The following is a 17946-nucleotide window of genomic DNA, read 5'->3' as shown; positions in this document are numbered from 1 at the left end:
CTTCATATTCAGTATAAGTGTCTCAATCTGCCAGTCTGGAAAATTTATATTTGTATAACACTATGCAATATATGTTTATCTTTGTGTGATTATGTGCTATTATGAATGTATTAGTCTGTGGTGCATGTGTGTGTGTGTGTGTGTGTGTGTGTGTGTGTGTGTGTGTGTATGTGCATTTGTAGGTGCCTTAAATTGTAAATGATTACTAGGGCACATTGAAGGTAACCATGGACACACTGACAAGATGTGCTTGGTTAATGAAGAGATGCCAGGGTTTGTGGATCACAAATTTTTCGTAAATGTCCAAGCCTGTATGGAATAAACATTTTCTAGAGGAAAAATATATACATTGTAGAGTCAAGTACATAATTATGACAAGCGCATGGGCTTTTGTTATATACCTTTCCCTATGCTCCAAATTTGTGTGGTAGAATACCTTCACGTAGTGGATAGTTCCATGTCAGAGGCCTGTAGAAATGTGTGTGTGTGCAGCAGTTACGTGAATGTGTGTGTGTTCTATAATCAGTGTGTTCAGTACAATAATTTTAACTTTGTTCTAGTTTCAGAAGGGAAATGTCTGTTGTTGATTAGAAAACAAACAATAAAAAGAACACATTGATAGGCATGTGTCCATATGTGGCCTGAATATGCACTCTTTATAATCATGGCCGTGGTCTTGTTTTGAGTAACATTAACTGGAGTGCATCGGGGATGAAATATGCCCAGTGCAGGGAGTACATTATTGGAACTGCACCCTGAGGGCAGCTTTGCCTTTTTCCCCTTTTTTTCCCTTTTTTTTCAGTAAGCGGAATGTAGCTGAGCGAAATTCCGCATCTGGCAGGGCAAGGAAGTGCGTGCCAAATTAGATGCAGGGGGAGGAGGATCAGATATCGTCATGTACGGTATCATGCTCAAAATGCATCATTTATAACGGAGGGTATGATGTCTCCATCATTTGGGGTTACCGATACGCCAGTCTCGTCTTGATCTCACTGCCGTCTCGCCAATCTTCTGTGGCGGCCCCTTTGCTTTTTTCTTCTTCTTCTTCTTCTTCTTCTTCTTCAGTTGTCTACATTTTCTTGGAAAAGAAGACAATATAGGAAGGAATAGGAGATGGCATCATACTTCTGCGGATGATGCTGAATGGAATGGACTGCAACCATTTTGATTACAGATATGAACGTGTGTGTGGTCGAGTTGGCAATTTCATGTTTATGCTGTTTTTACGTCACTTGATAAAAATGGATGCATAGTGTAGAGAAAAGTTCCAGAAGTCTCAGCAGTATTTTCTTTTCCTTGAAATGTCTCTGAATTCCAAGTAATGTCTTATGCACCAAGAAAGAGTGCATATTTTTATTTCTTGCAAGGAAAAGAGGAAATTGATTTCTTTCTCTATCTTCATACAATGGCTGTTGGTTTTGTTTTCATTGGATATATGTATGTACTGTTTTCATGTTGAAATTGATGTGTCCCCTGTAATGAAAGCTTTCTTCCTTAACCTGTTGAGGAAGGTTTGATTTTGCTACAACACACATTTCCCATAGACGCTTGCCTGAGTATACATGGATCTCGTCCTCAACGGGTTAAGAGAAGATGATTGAAAAATATAAGAGCATATGACATATTTTTCCTGATTCGATTTGTGTGGAACACAAACATTGAAAGAATGTCTGTAAATACCTCTTAAACCCCCCCCCCCAAAAAAAAAAAAGAGAGGAAAGGAGTAATATGATCCTTGCTTTCTGTTATTAGAAAAGCTCAAATAGGTTCATTTATCCAGTGAAAATTGATATATCGACAGTCTGAATAGGAAGACTACACAAGTCCAAACAGCAATTCGTTTTGGATAATTGCTCGTTGGGAGCTGCGGCATTTTGCTGCGGAATAATGGGAATAGATTGGAAGTCAATGCCACTTGAGCTTCACAGAGAATATGTAATAATCACAATAGCTCGTGGGATAGATTTGTGGATTTTTGGATCAGATAGTGGTCTGTGTAAATGAGGACGTTTGCATATTCTGCGTAATTTGTGGTGTTATAAAGTCTTGGTCAGGATTCATTATCATCATCTCATTTGAGGCAATATACTCTATAGAAGCAATGGCAAATCAGAACTTTCCAAAATTTATCAAGTAATCACATGCATTGCCTTAATTATGATACATGTATGCATTTCTGTTCATTATCCCCTGCAGTACATTAGCTCGTCTATCTTGCCAAAACCTCACATATTTCAGTGCTGAATTGCTTGATTTTAACAATGTGGCTCATGAGTATTTAAAAGCGATCCATAGTGATAAGTGATCACTTTAATTCATAGCAAGTTAGCATGACTTTGTGTTATTGACCAACTCAGAACCACTACCCACAATGGTATATGTGTATCTGGGGGGGGGGGGGCATTTGTGTGCGCTCCATCCATAGCATTTCTTCCCCCTCAAAAGTTTTCACTTCTGACCTATGATAATTATAGAAAAGGGAAACATAGGTATACCATATGATAGTTATACCGTATGATATTTGTAATGGAGAACATGGTATTGTTCCAATGCGGAAGCAGTCTGCTCCACGCGTCTCATCTCGACTCCGTGAGGGATGCGTTGCTATATCGGGATTAGCCATGAAATATTGAAAAATGTAAACATGAAGGAGGTGGCTTCACAGGGGGCATTTTGAATCAGGTAACTGTCTGAGAGACTGTCTAACCCATTATGGCGGCTAATGGCGGCCTAAGTCTCAGGATACGGTCGCCGCCTCGTCAAATAATGAATCAAATTACATCCCCATTAGGCGGAAGGGGGCCTGTGTCAAACAAACAGTAGCATGGCCCCCAAAACCACCTTTCCCCATCTATCTGGGATGAACCAAAATTCTTTCTGCTGCTCAGTAGTGTGGGCACTGTGCGCTTGAGTGGTAAGATTTCTCGATAGTATAGCTATGCATTGTTACTTGCTTTCTTAACCCCAAAAGTCCTGTGGTGATTTTGCTACCAAAACCGTCTCCTTGTACTTATCAAATCATGTATTGGAAGAAGAGGCTAGCTGGAACCATACTTAAATCAATTGAATCTGTACCATATCAAAGAAAGACCTAAAAAAAATGTCCAATCTTACAGAGAAATGTGAACTTTCATCTTGTGTGTGATTTTAGCGATTTAGACATTTTCATGATTCAGCAGCTGAAGTGAGACACATAGACATCAAAAGAAAAGGGAAGTTTGATTTTACCTTTTGAAATACTAACGCTAGATTGTAAATATAAAAATGTATTATTATATGAATTTAATAAAGAGATACAGCATCAAACGGTAGAATCGTGGTCCGGGTCTTGCTGTTAAATGGTTTTGTGGTCTTAATCCCTTGAGCACTCTCAGTGTGAATTGACACAGAAAACCCCTTAGGGCGGACTCACACTGTGCGATTTTTACTGCAATTTACCCTTTACGATGTCGCACGACGAGAAATCGCACAGTGTGAGGATGTCTGCGATACGACAACCGGCGATTTGGGGATATCGCAGGGATCGCAGCCCCATCGCAGAACTTTGAACATGTTCAAAATTCTGCGACAATCGCTTGCGACGATGATCGAAAACTTTCAGTGAAGCAAGGTGGTAGAAGAAGTACTAATCAAGATTTGGCTGGATATGCTTCCTTTATTCCACAATTGCTTACTGATCTATCTCAACATGATGACGAAGATGAGATGGGGAGGGAGTTTTACAATGACTTAGAGTGCAATCGTGAGTAATTCTACCATGAATATGGGCTTCTCGCGTCCATTGCAGCCGTTTTGTCCATACGTAGTCCCATGTATAGAGTTTGAACGAGGGCAGATTAAACAGTCTGTGGGTTGGTTACAATTTTGTTTGCGTACCGCCGGACCGGTACTGTATGCATAGCCTTGGACTAACTTGTTAAGTGTTAGATCTAATGTTTAAATTATACTAAGCCTAGGCCCTACTGAGTATGCTATAAGCTAGACCCATATCTAGCTAGGCCTAAATACGTGTGTGGGCCTAGAAGTGGTTCTAGGCCTATAGTCTGCCCTAGATCTATGTACATACGTGTTCCAGTCCAATTTTATAAATTAAATCGACATAGAACCAACTACTAGGTCTAGGCCCCTGGTCAGGACAGGCCCTAACACGCTAGATCTAAGTCTAGACCATAATGGCTTAGTATTGCACTGCTACTGGATCGACTGACGTGGACGTGAACACTAACTGTAACAGTAAACACATAACGTTAATAGGGCCTAACGTTAGACGGGGTTTCTGTCTAACGACATAACGTTGAAAAAGAGTAACCAACAGTTAGAGATCTAGTCTAGTCTAGAGGCTTCAAATGTGAAACATTCTTCCTGCCCTGCACACACGACCATACTGACACACAGTTACCAAACGTTGGTGGAGTACAGTTAATTCTGAGTACCGGTAGACCTCTATACCGACGGAACCGGAACAGAAACAGAAACAGATCCAGATATTTTTTACACGTTGATAGGAAAGGATATTGATAATTGAAAGTCTAGCCCATCAAGATGTAACTGATATTATTAGTGATAAGATCTCTAGAAATCTACATTTTCTTATTAAAGTCTTATATAGATTAACTAAACTAGTCTGTCTAGACCCTAAGCACTAGATCTAACACTGACAGTTAATTAGTCTAGCACCAGCAGTCGTAGCATGCACTAACGTTAGCACTACTCGCAGTCAGCAGGCTTCTTCTTAGTTTTAACTTTTAGACCCGTTCTACAACATTAAACGATAGTACCATGGTAATGTTAGTCCCTTACGGTGATCTAACGTAAGGGTACTAACGTTAGATGGGTCTACATTTTTATTTTTTTTGGCCAAAATGTGCTCATGGATTTCAAAATCATACGGTAGGCCTACTCTGGTTAAGCTAGTGATGGCTACAGAAATACAGTGTCGATTATTACTTTAGGCCTAGGCACCTGGATCTAGATTGTCAGTAGCTGTGCTAGCCTTTCCTGCCCTTGGCTGTGGTCTAACGCTAGAACCGTAGGCTTAGACCTATTTTGTATTAAACGTTAGAGGAATTAGAACTCTAGCCGTTGGAGTTAGACCTACACTGTAATTGAGATCCATTGCTATAGTTACAAACAGTATGAATCCAGATCCTAGACAAAAAATAAACAAACTGTTCCCAAACTTTTTTTTTAGAGTAGACGTAGTGTCTAGTCTCATGGAAATTATCTAACTAAGCCAGGAGTATAGCACTCTAGATTTTTAACAATAAGGCCTAAGTGGAGCTGAGGTAACTTAGATTGATCAGTTGTTCTTGGAGATTTGTACAGAAATTGTAGTCTAGAAACACACACACACACAAAACAAATGCAATGCATTGAAGTGACCCTCTCTACATGTAGGTTAACGTACTAGGTGATTAACATTTATATCCATGTTTGTCCGAGTTTTTATGTGATGATCGATCATGCACTCCAAACTGAAAGTTGTTACTGTATGAGGCTGTAACATGTTCATGCTCAGGTCTGCAGACTAGTGCTACAAAGTATTTGATTATCCGGCAGTGCGTCATTTGTTAATCTGTGTCGATAATAAACACAGCCTTGTCGTCGCTGCCTCAGCAAGTCACAAACGTGCTGTGCACAGCACTTGGTAAGGCTATATAGTATACAGTACAGTACCGGTGTACATGTCATACTCTCTGTTAACTTTAATTGCCCTTTAATTTCATAACAAAGTATATCAAAATGAACTCTCAGTCTGAAATCATCAAAGACCCTGCCCCAATCTGTAGGGTGTACAAACTGTACTTGCAGTTTGATTGCAGAATGTAAAACATCATTCAAGGGCAATCATGAATTATCCAAAATTGCAGACTGTAGGAAACAATGCTGTGTGCGTCATGTGTTACACATGTATGTATATTGACATACTTGTACTAAACGTACACTATATTTAATGCATAGTGTAATTTAGTTAAGCTTTCGAGCCCTTAAACCTTAGTAAATGACTGAAATAATTATGATTATGATATATGAATTTATGAAGCACTTATGTACAGGCCTGTCCAATGATCAACAATGGTGAATAGTTGAATAAATTTGTTTATCACTATATGTGTTTGTTAACTCTAGATTCATTCCAAAATGTTGTCCTTTTTACCCAAATGGTAAATTTACAGTCTACTGTAATTATCATAAATGCCTGAAAATAGGTGTCCCTTTGTGTCACCCTAAACAGGTCTGAATAAAAATGAAATCTCTTAAGGAATTCATACTGGAGGCTTGTCTCAATGTTGAAAAGGAAGAGCAGAAAAGGAGCAGCTGGCAACTGGTTGTCCTGCAGAAGTACATGAATCCCTCTCTTACCTGCAATTTCTGAGGACAAACATGCCATGAGGATACCTAACCAATTTTGGAGACTGAGGTACAGTATATATGTTAGAAGATAAAATAAACACTTTTTCATACTTTCCAAAATGTTTATGTGACTGCATGTGTGAATACATCAGTTTCTTTTTCTTTTTATGGTGGCTTGACAATTAAAAAAAACACATTAAGTTGAGAGCAAGAAAGATATTATTTCAAAAAGGGTAATTTAATTGTCCTTTACAGTATTTTGAAGAAAATAAAAATTTCATTCATGCCACCCTAAAAGTGATGAATAGTTTATTCATAGAACTTCAAATACAGTCATTGTAAGCAATTTCTAGAAATAAATGAAAACATCATTTCTTTGAAAGAATGAATCCATTGTAAGAGATAGGGGGAATGCATCCCTCTTCATCATTCTAATTCAATACAATATGTAATCATGTTTGTGTGTTTTTTTCTTTTTCTTTTTCTCCTATTTACTAGGAATTACAAGATGATAAAGACTCTACCAGCAAGGCGTCAAAGGCTGAAATGCTACACATAAGGAGCAGGAGAAGGAGAAGCAGGACCTGTCAAAGCAAAACCTAAGAAGATAAGGAGGAGTCAAGAAGCAAAGGAAACCAAAATTTTATCAGCAGTAGGTACCCTGCTGATGCACTAATGGAAAATGTTTGCTTTACCTCTAAAATAGAGAGAGAAAGAATACCAAAAACATGCTTCTTGTTGATTTTTTTTCCTCTCTCTACAGACAAGTGCAACATATTTATGTATTTGGGGTGTACCTGAAAATCCCAAGTTTGATTTACATACTTCAAAGAACATTGTTGAGTAGACTTTATTCAAAGAATTATCATCCAGGGATACTTCTTTTTGTCAGGGCATTCAGATCTATGATCACTGTCGAAAGGATTATTCAGGCGTAAGTTCTCTAAGTATAAAATAAAAACATGCCACATTGTTCTTTTACTTTTTCAAGAAAATAAAATTCCACAGTCAATTCCATGGTCGAGGAACTTCATAAAAACTCAACTCGATAACTCAACTGTGGTTGTCAGTTGCTAATGTGTGTAGTTCAAGTGCTGTAAACACTGTAAGCAAATGGGCGGAAAGTTGGAGGCATCCTAAACTACAAACATTTGCTTCACAGGGAACCTTATGCATTTTTGTAACAATTCTTATTTCCCCTATTTTCTCCCTTTTGCTCTCTTTTTTGTGTTTGTTTAGCCCTTGTCATGTAGTTCACCTCAACACTTACACCTGTAACTGCAAGATCGGTGTGGGATGACATTGCTGTCTCTCTGGGACTTACTGGAAACAAAATGTGACTTTTCAAAGCAGGAAAGTGGTAGCTACTACAGCAGGCAGTCGTGAAGGTGGAACTTGAAGAAACTGACATATTGACTTGTTTCTTTCATTTATGTTGGACCAGTGCAAGTTTCCATGAACTTTACATGCATTTGATGTTAACTTACAATGGTTTGATTTCTGTTTTCCCACCAACTACAAACACAGCTACTCTCGAAAAACTCAAATTTACGTGCAATCACCGTGAGTCATTTTTTTTTTCTGAAATACGTGTACCATCAAACAGCTGAAGAATTTCAATGTGCAAGGTTTTGTCATGATTTTAAGGCGATTATGCACTGTTACTCCGACAATGCACTTTCCCTTTCTCTTTAAAATGTATCCTGCAACTTTAAATCATATACAACAAATGTACCTTGTTTTGTTTGTATCACTGGAAAACTGGAGAGGGAAAAATTCCACAAGCTTTTGTTTGATTTGTGAGGGCCATTACAATGTTCAGAGACAATAGCAACACTCTTTCCACTACTGTTTAGAAATGTATGTTTTGTGCAACTTTACATTAAACTCAACATGTGGGCCAAACATTGTTTTAATGGCTCGAAAACTGGGGAAGAAAAGCTGTTCTTAAAGCCGTTACATAACTTTGAGGGCAATTAGTGCTGTTACCACGGCAACACACTTTGCAGTGAGCTGAACATGTAAGCAAAACTTCTTTTGAATCGATGGAAAACTTCAGAAGTTCAAGAGATGTTTTACCTTGAAGTTGTTGTATTATATGACTTGCACTGTTGCAAAAGTGGTAGTGACATGACATCATATTTCTTCGTCACTCACAGGACTGCACAGAGTAAAAACACCTTAGGCCTTTGTGGAAGTGAGAGCTTATTGCAAGTTGTCTAATATTAGTTTAACTTGACCATTGAACAACTTAGTTTTGTAAACTTATTAATCACCCTAATAATGCCAGTCTACATCAACAAGGCTTTTAATAATCATTGCACAATGATGGAATTGCACAGTGTGTTTTCATCGCCCTTGTCTAAGCGTATTGAAATGTGAGTCTGACAATGATACATGTATTGCCAGAAATGTTTGAGCTAGAAAAATGGAGAATGGCACATGTATCATTGCAATAAGTTGTACTATAGCTGCAAACAAGAAATCATGTTACTGTGCAATTCTGAATTTAGAGCAATGTGAATGCAGCAGTCAGCGTTCTGAGATAGCTATTTTTTTCCAATGCAGTCGTATATATGCTACCGTATAAGTGCTGCATGGCATTTTAATCATACATATTTTAACTTCTGATCTCCCCCCTCTGCACAAAATTATGTTTGTTTGTTTGCTTGTTTTTTATCATACCTCTATCTGTATCGATGGATAACATTTATTACTGGACTCAACATCTGAGAGTTTGAGTCAGCAAATTGTTATAGTTGTATTTGCTACATTGTAGGCTACAATTTGCCACTTACCCTTATCAGTCAAAGCAATTCAATGTTCATTCATTTGTATCTTCCTGATTTATTGGTAACACAATTGTATATTTCTTGCTTATAAGTCAATTCTGGAAAGTAATATGTGTAACCAAAATTACATGTACTCTAGCCTTGAACTTTTTATTTTTTTTTTCTTCCGCACATTTTAACCAGCACATCTACTCTTGTAAAGAATGCCTAAGGTAGGCACCAACATAATCTGGGATGGACAGAAAATGGACAATGATGAAGATGAGATCTCCTGTAATGATATTACATTTTTAAGGTATACAATTGACAAGGTTCACACACAGTTGGAATTTCAATTCAAATGACTGCTTTGCCACAGTATTTTGCAGTGTATGCAGTGTCTGATTAATCTGGATGAGGACCAGTAGCACATTTAGTGCATCTCAAAGCACCCCTTCGGATGCTGGTATGATCATTTCAATTTGGCATTTTTCAAAATGCACTGTATGTTTACAGTAAGTGTTTATGTACCTTTGTACACAAACTCTAACTGTAAACATTGCTTGTAGAGTATGTTAGATTGCAGCAATTTCCTCTCTGAGGTTTGTTTGTTTTTGCAACATTTTTTGGGAAATTGTAGTGGCATAGGTAGCTGTCTCATGCAAATTGTAATGGTAACTCGTTGAGCTGAACTTATTGTAGGTCCGATGTTCAAGTTGACTGAATTTATTCATTGTTTATGTGGAAAAGAAATGGAAGTTGATGTTTTTTGTCACTTTGTGTGATACTTTTAAGAACTATGACATCCATACTGCAGTATGTATATATGAATTGTACAGCACAATTATGATATTGCTTTTCCTACTAGTTTTGCATTTTTTTTTGCATTTTTTTGACAGTACAATTGTATTGAACTAATTGAAGCATACAGCTGTAGTCATGATATAGAAAGACAAATCGACAACTTGAACTGCTTTGTACCATCTTATCTTTTTCTTTTTTGATGATGGAAATAAATAAACTATTGAATTGACTTCAATTGTGATCAATGTGTCTATATTTTAGATTTAATTTAATGACTTGAATATATCATTATCTTTATTCTTGTCACGTTCTTATTTGTGAATCAATATATATTGTAAATAAGTGTGATTCCCTTACATCTGGATGGTAATTACATACCGTACACAAAACAAGAGTGAATTTTTCAAGGGCCAACCAGAAAAATATGTCAGCACAATATTTTATGTGTTTGAGAAACCACAATGCTAGAATTCCACTATCAAAGCCTTAGAAAAGCACTCAGAGAATACAGACCTCCACCAAGCAGTACTTTTTCACCCTTACTGTGATTTCTACCAATTGTAATAATTACATAAATATGCGTAACATGCTGTAAATGACTATTTCCAATGATCAAGAATCCTACAACCACGTAACTCCCCCCCCTCCCCCCCCCCCCAAAAAAAAAAAGGGGGGGAATTTGATCCAGGCAGTGATCCAAATTAATACCAAAATATGGCATTTCTTGTTTCTATCATTATTAACTTTATTTCTTAGAATATACAGTGTTATTCGATTCATATCTAGTAATTTCTGTAGCTACTTTAGAATAAAAAAAAAAGCAAGCTTGAACATACATGTACTTTTCAAACCAACGTCGCAAAAAAAAAAAAAAAAAAAAAAAACAGTCACGAGTGACTTCATTCATGGTGACCGTTCTTTATGATGAACAGGTGCCGTAATGTACGATGTACGCATGCGCACGGTGTAAATCGTAGGCCACAAATCGCACAGTGTGCGGTATACATCGCAGCACCTGCGACAGAGTGCAACAGGCTGCGATATCGCACATTGTCGCAGCGCAGCGCATCGCAGTAAAAATCGCACAGTGTGAGTCCGCCCTTAGTGTGGTACACCAAATTCACGAAGGTGGTACAAATGAAACCATGGTTTAAACCATGGACAAAAACCATGGAGCGCCAAGTGTCGCACGGAATATTTTGTTACGATATAGGTCATTTCGTCGACAAAATTACCGTTTCGTTAACGAAATTATCATTTCGTGGACGAAATGTTCATTTAGTTACAAAATGTTGTCATTTTGTTACAAAATAATCATTTCATCGACGAAATGACTGACTCTTTCATAACGAAATATTCCATGCGACACTTGGCGCTCCATGGTTTTTGTCCATGGTTTAAACCATGGTTTCATTTGTACCACCTTCGTGAATTCGGGCCCTTGTCTGCAGTCCCTGACATAGAAAGACTTAACCCATTGTTTGAGATAACCTGATGAGTTGTGTTTAAAATGATGTGGGAAGTCCAGAGTTTTCAGGGGCATTGAATGAAAGACATAATCCGTTCTAAGTAATTCAATAGTTTTTAGTGAAGATAGAACTGCAATGCTTCCAAAAATGCAACTGTGGAATAAAGATAAAGATAGAAATTTTAGCAAAATTTATAAAATTCAACCTTAAACTACATAGATTGTCCAATGACATCCTTCCCCTGCCCTACCGTACCACAGTAGAAATCATTTACAAAAAAAAAAACAACAAAAAACAACAAAAAAGGCAAGTACAAGTACAACTTTGTATTGTGTAATGCATCCCAAAATGTGGTTTGCAGTGTTGTGGGGAGAAAGTTGTCCAATGCAGTTGATGCAATGCGGAAATCAGCAAACATTAAAAGCCACTCGCTACAGGTGCCATATTAGTAGCAAGGTTATCATGAACCAATACAAAACATGACAAAAATTACCCCCCCCCCCCTTTTTTGTATGCATTAAATTGTACACCCACACTTCTCTGTCTGTAATGGTGCCAATGGCACATATCCTGTGATTATAATTAGCACAAGCTGCTGAAATAGTTCAGTGGTGTTTTACAGTGATAATTGCTATCACGTGTGTTATGTCCGATGGGAAAATCAAAGTCACCTGCCAAATTGAGCAGGAAAGGCTTTCAAAGTGACCTACAACAATTGTTAATCCTCGGCTAATTCACTGCATCATGGAGTCATTCGTTTGTTGATACTCCAATCTGGAATAGAGAGGTCATGGTGCACTGAGGTTTATCTCATATGATAAGGAAACCAAGAATGACTAACAATTTTGTATTCCCCTTGATAGTATAAAGGAAAGCTATCCTTATTTCATGAAGCGTTTTGTCAGATCTTTTGTCTGACAAACTGTTAAAAGCTTCTTTTTTTTTTTTGAAGTTATCTTCTGCTTCAGTCATGAATATTTCTTATAACTTTGAATATTTCCAGAGACTCTTTAATCCTTTTTCTGGAGCTATTTGGGTCATTTGGGTAAAGTGTTCTTACATGCATCCCATTTAAGTACAGCAAATGGCTTCTTCAGTCACAAGTTGGAGACTCATGCATTCTCAGTGGTGCTATTCCAGGCTTCCCGTAAACCGATACACCCTCCAATATAGAATGACTTTGGCTTCTTGAGAGATCATTTTTCTCCCGCTTCCGACAAGTGCGCTGCCTCCAACTTCCTGTGTCATCCAGCTTGCTCGCTTGCCAGCCAGGATCCGTATGTGTAGGTGCCTGTGTGACGTGCCCATGATCTCTATGACCGATCCTGCTCATCCTCAAATTGGCAATTGGGACCGATTAGTGAGAAAAGGTCACACCTGCTTGGGTGATGAGAGCAAGATGAAAGTTGCGTCTGGAGATCCGTAATACTCTCTCTCATCTTTATACGTCATCATCCGCGTGGGCTGAGATACAGTGTGCTGCTTGCGCTCCTGTACAAATGTGCATCTCGCGTGCATCTCGTGGGAGATGCATGCATTCTTGTGTACTCATTTTTAGTCGCAGAAGAGATCCGCAAAAGCCTGAATGACAGGAAAGTGGGGGCGGACTATGTTTTTTACAGCCTGCAATAATAATTAGAAGTATGAGAGCATTTAAAGATGTTGTGGAAGGCTCAGAAGATGGCAGCATGGATGACATACATGCAAAAATGTCAATGGGAGGGACTGCACCTCCTAGCATCTAGTTCTTGTGATCACAGAATATGGCTCGTAGAAAGGAAATTTGCTAATCGACAATCACCATAGTCTGGAGATCCACAAAGAACGAAACTTGCACACCTTGGATCACCTTCAAATCCCACGTTTTGATCATCCAGATTAGTTAATTTTCTTCTTCTTCTTCTTCTTTTTTTTTTTGGGGGGGGGGGGGGTCACATAATGAACATCAAACCACTAAACTTGGAATTCAACAATATTCCAAACAAAAAATCCATTCTGTTTCTTTCAATTTTCCTCTTAATGCTAGAACTTGCCAAATTCGATTTTGGAAAGTCATTTCATAATTTTCAAAACTACAACATCAACAAAAACAGTTGCTTAGGTCATCTGCATGATAGGACAGTCAAATTTCTGTATTACGATGAAACGTTGTATGTTCTTTTTCTTGTGGGCTCTGAAAGGTCTGCTGTGCAACAAAGTGAAAAGCTGTTCAAAAATGTATTATATTGTCATCACAAATGACCTGCACCTAGTGAATAGAGTTTTGCTGAAACCAGGAATAAAGGTAGCAAGGTCTCCATTGAATCCTGGTGTGGAACAGTCGTGGTCAGCATATTGTGGCTCTGTGGAAGTAAGGACACAGTTCAAAAGTACGACGTACATTAGTTCGGTGCCAAAGAGTTGTCATCTCTACAGAAGATGTACAGTGTTTTGCCCTCTAGGTTTTTTTATTTTTAGCAGCAAGCCACTTTACCAAGTCCAGTAAGAGTGTAATGTCTCATCTCGTGTACATGGTTGGACAATTAACTACCCTAAGGAATGCAAGACTGAATGACTTGAAAAAAAAAAAAATAAAAGCACAAGATGCCTACAAGGTTTAAGTTTACTTTACTGCTACCATGGTAATGTGTTTGATACTCAATGTTGGTGGCATTTTGAAATTTGTGGTTCTAGGAGAGTTTTTTTTTTTTCAATAGACCAAACAGTTAGCAGATTCAGGAAATGAGAAGTGGCCCTGGCCTTACACATCCTTGACATCTTATTTAGCATTTGGTTGAAAACTGCTGTTGGTCTAAACATATTCTATCGTGCAAATTGATTATGATGCTGTCATTGTTGCCAGGAACTAGGTTCAAGTTGGGAGTAGCAGTGGCTCAGACTCCGAAATGCGACAGTGGGACATGAACCAGCTGTCATTCAAATTAGATCAGGCAACTTCTTCCCTCCGCATAACTCATCAGCTATTATGATGTCGATGAGGATGCGTGCAGTCGTAGCTCCTCGAGCGATGCGTTGGAACAGATCCCATAATTCCATGCAGCCTGCGCAGAATGGAGTCTCTTCAGAGCAAATCGATCAATTAATAATTATATCGCCCTGTACCCTGTAGATGTAAATGAAAGCTGATCTCAGAGCTCACAATATTTTGAAAACACTATCTCAGAGATTGATTGTATCACAGGTTTGTATCCTCTTTACTGATATTTCTTATCATCATCATCCTTTGGCTTCTACCCCATTTGTCAAGATGTACGATGTTAAAATCATACACTCATTCTGCTGTATGGTACATTGCCAGCACCACCCCCCCCCCCCCTTGCCTGTTTCAGCTCTCCGTGTAAGACTGTGTATGAAGAATTTGTTTTAAATGTCTAAAGCTAAATGTGTGTTGTTCTGTTTATGTGAAATATCATTGTAGGTAGGTCTGGCATTGCATACTGCTATAAAGGCTAGTATATTTAAAATTATTTTGCAGGAAATACATCTCTTCCTCTCACAGTAAAGTAGGATGTAAGAAACAAGCCAAAAACAAAACAAAAAAATCACAACATTTTACAGATACAAATGTACCAAATTATGATACATATTTATGATGTGTATTTTCCTGTCATTTTATTGAACAGTGTATCTTGTTTATGTGGAAATATTCACCTTGTGGAAATATTTGCAGCATTTGGAAACTTTTGCATATTTTGTACCACATAAAATTGAGTGCAAAAATAAAAGCATGCAAATATTTTTGCCTCTCGTATAAAATAATATTTCTTCCCTTTTATTCTGCAGGATTAAAAAAAAATGTGAAGTTGATTTTACCCTACTGATTGCAAAAAAAAAAAAAAAATACATAAAATTTCCACTTTTATGATGCACAATATATTTTGCGGGAATAATATTCTGCAAATTAGGATGTGTAACAATTTTGCAAGTGGTCAAATTCATGATCAAGAACCACATTGACAGATTGAGAAAGGAGTTTTATAACTTTTCAAGAGAAAAATTTATGTTACAGGAGGCACTTTTTGTGAGAACCGTTGTTAATATCCTCAATATCTGTCGATGTGTAGAAAAGGGTGACACAACATTTCCTCCTGCGACAATTGCTCCAGTCTTATTTTCTTCAAGGACTTAGGGTTAGGGTTATGACAGGGTTATAGGTTTAGTTTGATGTGAGGATTAGGAATAGGGCTATGGTTATGTTTGTGCGTTGAAATGATGTTTGGCTTAATAGCATGCAGATATTTCATGGGAGTATTTGTTGCAGGAGCAAATGAAATGTTAGGAAGAACAGTTGATACCACTGTAAGAAATGAATAAGGCACTTGCTAAAAAGACACAACACCTAATTGGCGGTGACTAGAATTATGACTAGGTCTCATACTGCGAAAGTCGGCAAATGAACAAATGCAAGGCGCCTGCCTCTTGGCCTTCTATACAGTTGGGCTGTTTCCATAAACATGCTGTTGTCACTGTCGATTGTTTGGACAACTCCATCCAATTTCTGACATGCAGACTCATCTACCAATAATCTTCTCACGAGTTGTCGCTGCTTGCCGAAATCCATTTCCCCGTTTGAGGGGGCATGCCCTTCTGAATGCAAGTGTGTGATTAAGGAGCATCAAATGCCCAGCGTCATGTTTGCCCTTCTACTTTGTCACCCGGCATGAGTCGTTACCGCGGCGAAAGGTAAACTCCAGTGTGATCAGTGATATTGCATATATATGTAGTTTGCTTCTCCGTTTTTGATGAAGCAAACTAGATCATTTTTTTTCTTTTTCCTTTTTTTAAAAACATTTTGAATGTGCAACTATTAATCATGTGAGAAACTTCTGAGATTGCTTTTTTCCTCATGAGCAGGGGGGAAATATACTTTAGTATAAGTTCTAAAGACAAATTCATGAGGGGAAATATACTTTAGTATAAGTTCTAAAGACAAATTCTAAGTGACTTTTTTTTTTGTAAAAAGGTCATTTTTGCCCATTACAACTCTCCTAAAAAAAAAAGACCCAGCACTGCCTGAAAATCCCACAAATCATTTTCCAGCAGACTAGTGAAGTTTAGAAATTAACTCTGCATGAACTTCACCTATTTGGTATGTAAACTTAACAGTGTTTTGTTTATACCAGTTACAATATACTGTTATGTATAATCTCTTCAGGGCTTGACAGCCTATGGCTACATGTATTGAGTTGCTAGGATATGATATGATCATGGGATGCATACTATTGATTTTGAGCCTATTAAAACTAAAGATGTTTTCCAGCTGCTGAGTGACTGTCGGATGATAATTTTAGGACCTGAATTTTGCTTTGTTGTGTCTGAAATTTCATTATAACCGTATTTGTTATAACTGGAGTGCACTTTCGTTGAAAAACAAACTTTCCCTGTCAAAGAGGGAGCCGTTTTCTTTTTGTAGTCATGTGGACAGAGGATCAAGTGGTCAGGAGATTGTCCAAACACTGAACAGAATGACACTTTTCCAGCATATGTATATGACAGCACTATAAAGATCAGCTGGTGGGCGGATAGGTACACTCCACTTGACTTCACTTCCTGTCGTCATATTGCCCCACCTCCCCCCTCCCCACTTCACCACCACCCACCCACCCACACCTCTCCTAGGCTGAAGTGGTGGCAGAATCAGGATGCTGCAGCAGGAGCAATCTCATCCTTTTAGCCTCCCATTCATCGCACGGGACACAACTGCATCGATTCTGGTGCCGAGGAAATCAATACAAGCAGCCTGTGATTATCTGCACGCACAGCCATGAAAACTGTCATAAGCGCGGAGGGGGAGGGGAGGGCTAAGCTGATGGAGGTGAATGGTCCAAAGCAAAGGAATGCAAAAGTAGCAATTGAAGTAAATAAAATTGTGATATGAGCAAGTTAGACAAGGTAGACAAAGAGGGTTTGGATAAATAAATCATCAGTTGGCAAACATTGTAAAATTAGGAAATAGAAGGAAAATGAGCAGAGTATTGAAGGATTGCCCTAATGTTTGTAAATCAGGAGACAAATTTGGGGGGAAGTTTGCAGAGATATACAGTGTAGCAGCTGTAAGGGTAGAAATTCTTCACAGTTGTTGTGATGTAGGAAGAAAAAATGGGAGATTTTAGATTTCTATGAATAGAAATATATTTGAGAAACATAATGACATGGAGCTAAGTAGCATAATATGTTCATATGTCACATTGCAGCGCAATATAGTAAAGTGTCGATAGGCAGGTTTTTAAATGACACAGAATTAAAAAACAAAACAAGAGATGAATGATACATGACATATAGGAGGCTTTACTGTCATCCTGATATTTCTCATTAGACATCAGTGATGAAGTCATTGTCTGTAGGTAAGCATTTTGTTTTCTTAGCCTATGTCCTTATTTAGCATATTTATGCTATAATTCAATGGGAAACTCATTGACTTGAAAGGTCAGACTGCATAGGATGTGTAAACTAGCATTCAGCTTTTTGCCTCAGCTGCCCGCCTGTACTCCAAATACCAAACATTTTCCACGCTCGGGTAGTCAAATCATTGTGTAGGAGCAATTACG

The 17946-nt window shown here is 38.1% G+C and overlaps 1 protein-coding gene and 1 long non-coding RNA gene across 2 annotated transcripts in view; both read left to right on the top strand.

The window, feature by feature from the left end:
* Positions 1-17946, top strand: part of LOC139744858 (high-affinity choline transporter 1-like) — a 90872-nt gene that overhangs the window by 45614 nt on the left and 27312 nt on the right. The gene's annotated exons all lie outside the window — the stretch shown is intronic.
* On the top strand, positions 6284-8407 carry LOC139744857 (uncharacterized). The gene is made up of 3 exons (XR_011711850.1): positions 6284-6421; positions 6853-7006; positions 7594-8407. It is a non-coding gene; the product is annotated as an uncharacterized lncRNA (long non-coding RNA).

Source organism: Diadema antillarum, unplaced genomic scaffold (assembly GCF_040938485.1).
Source record: "Diadema antillarum isolate AM-2024a unplaced genomic scaffold, OU_Dant_1.0 seq00001215_RagTag, whole genome shotgun sequence".
Lineage (NCBI taxonomy): Eukaryota > Metazoa > Echinodermata > Echinoidea > Diadematoida > Diadematidae > Diadema > Diadema antillarum.
This window is presented reverse-complemented; position numbering and strand designations above follow the sequence as displayed.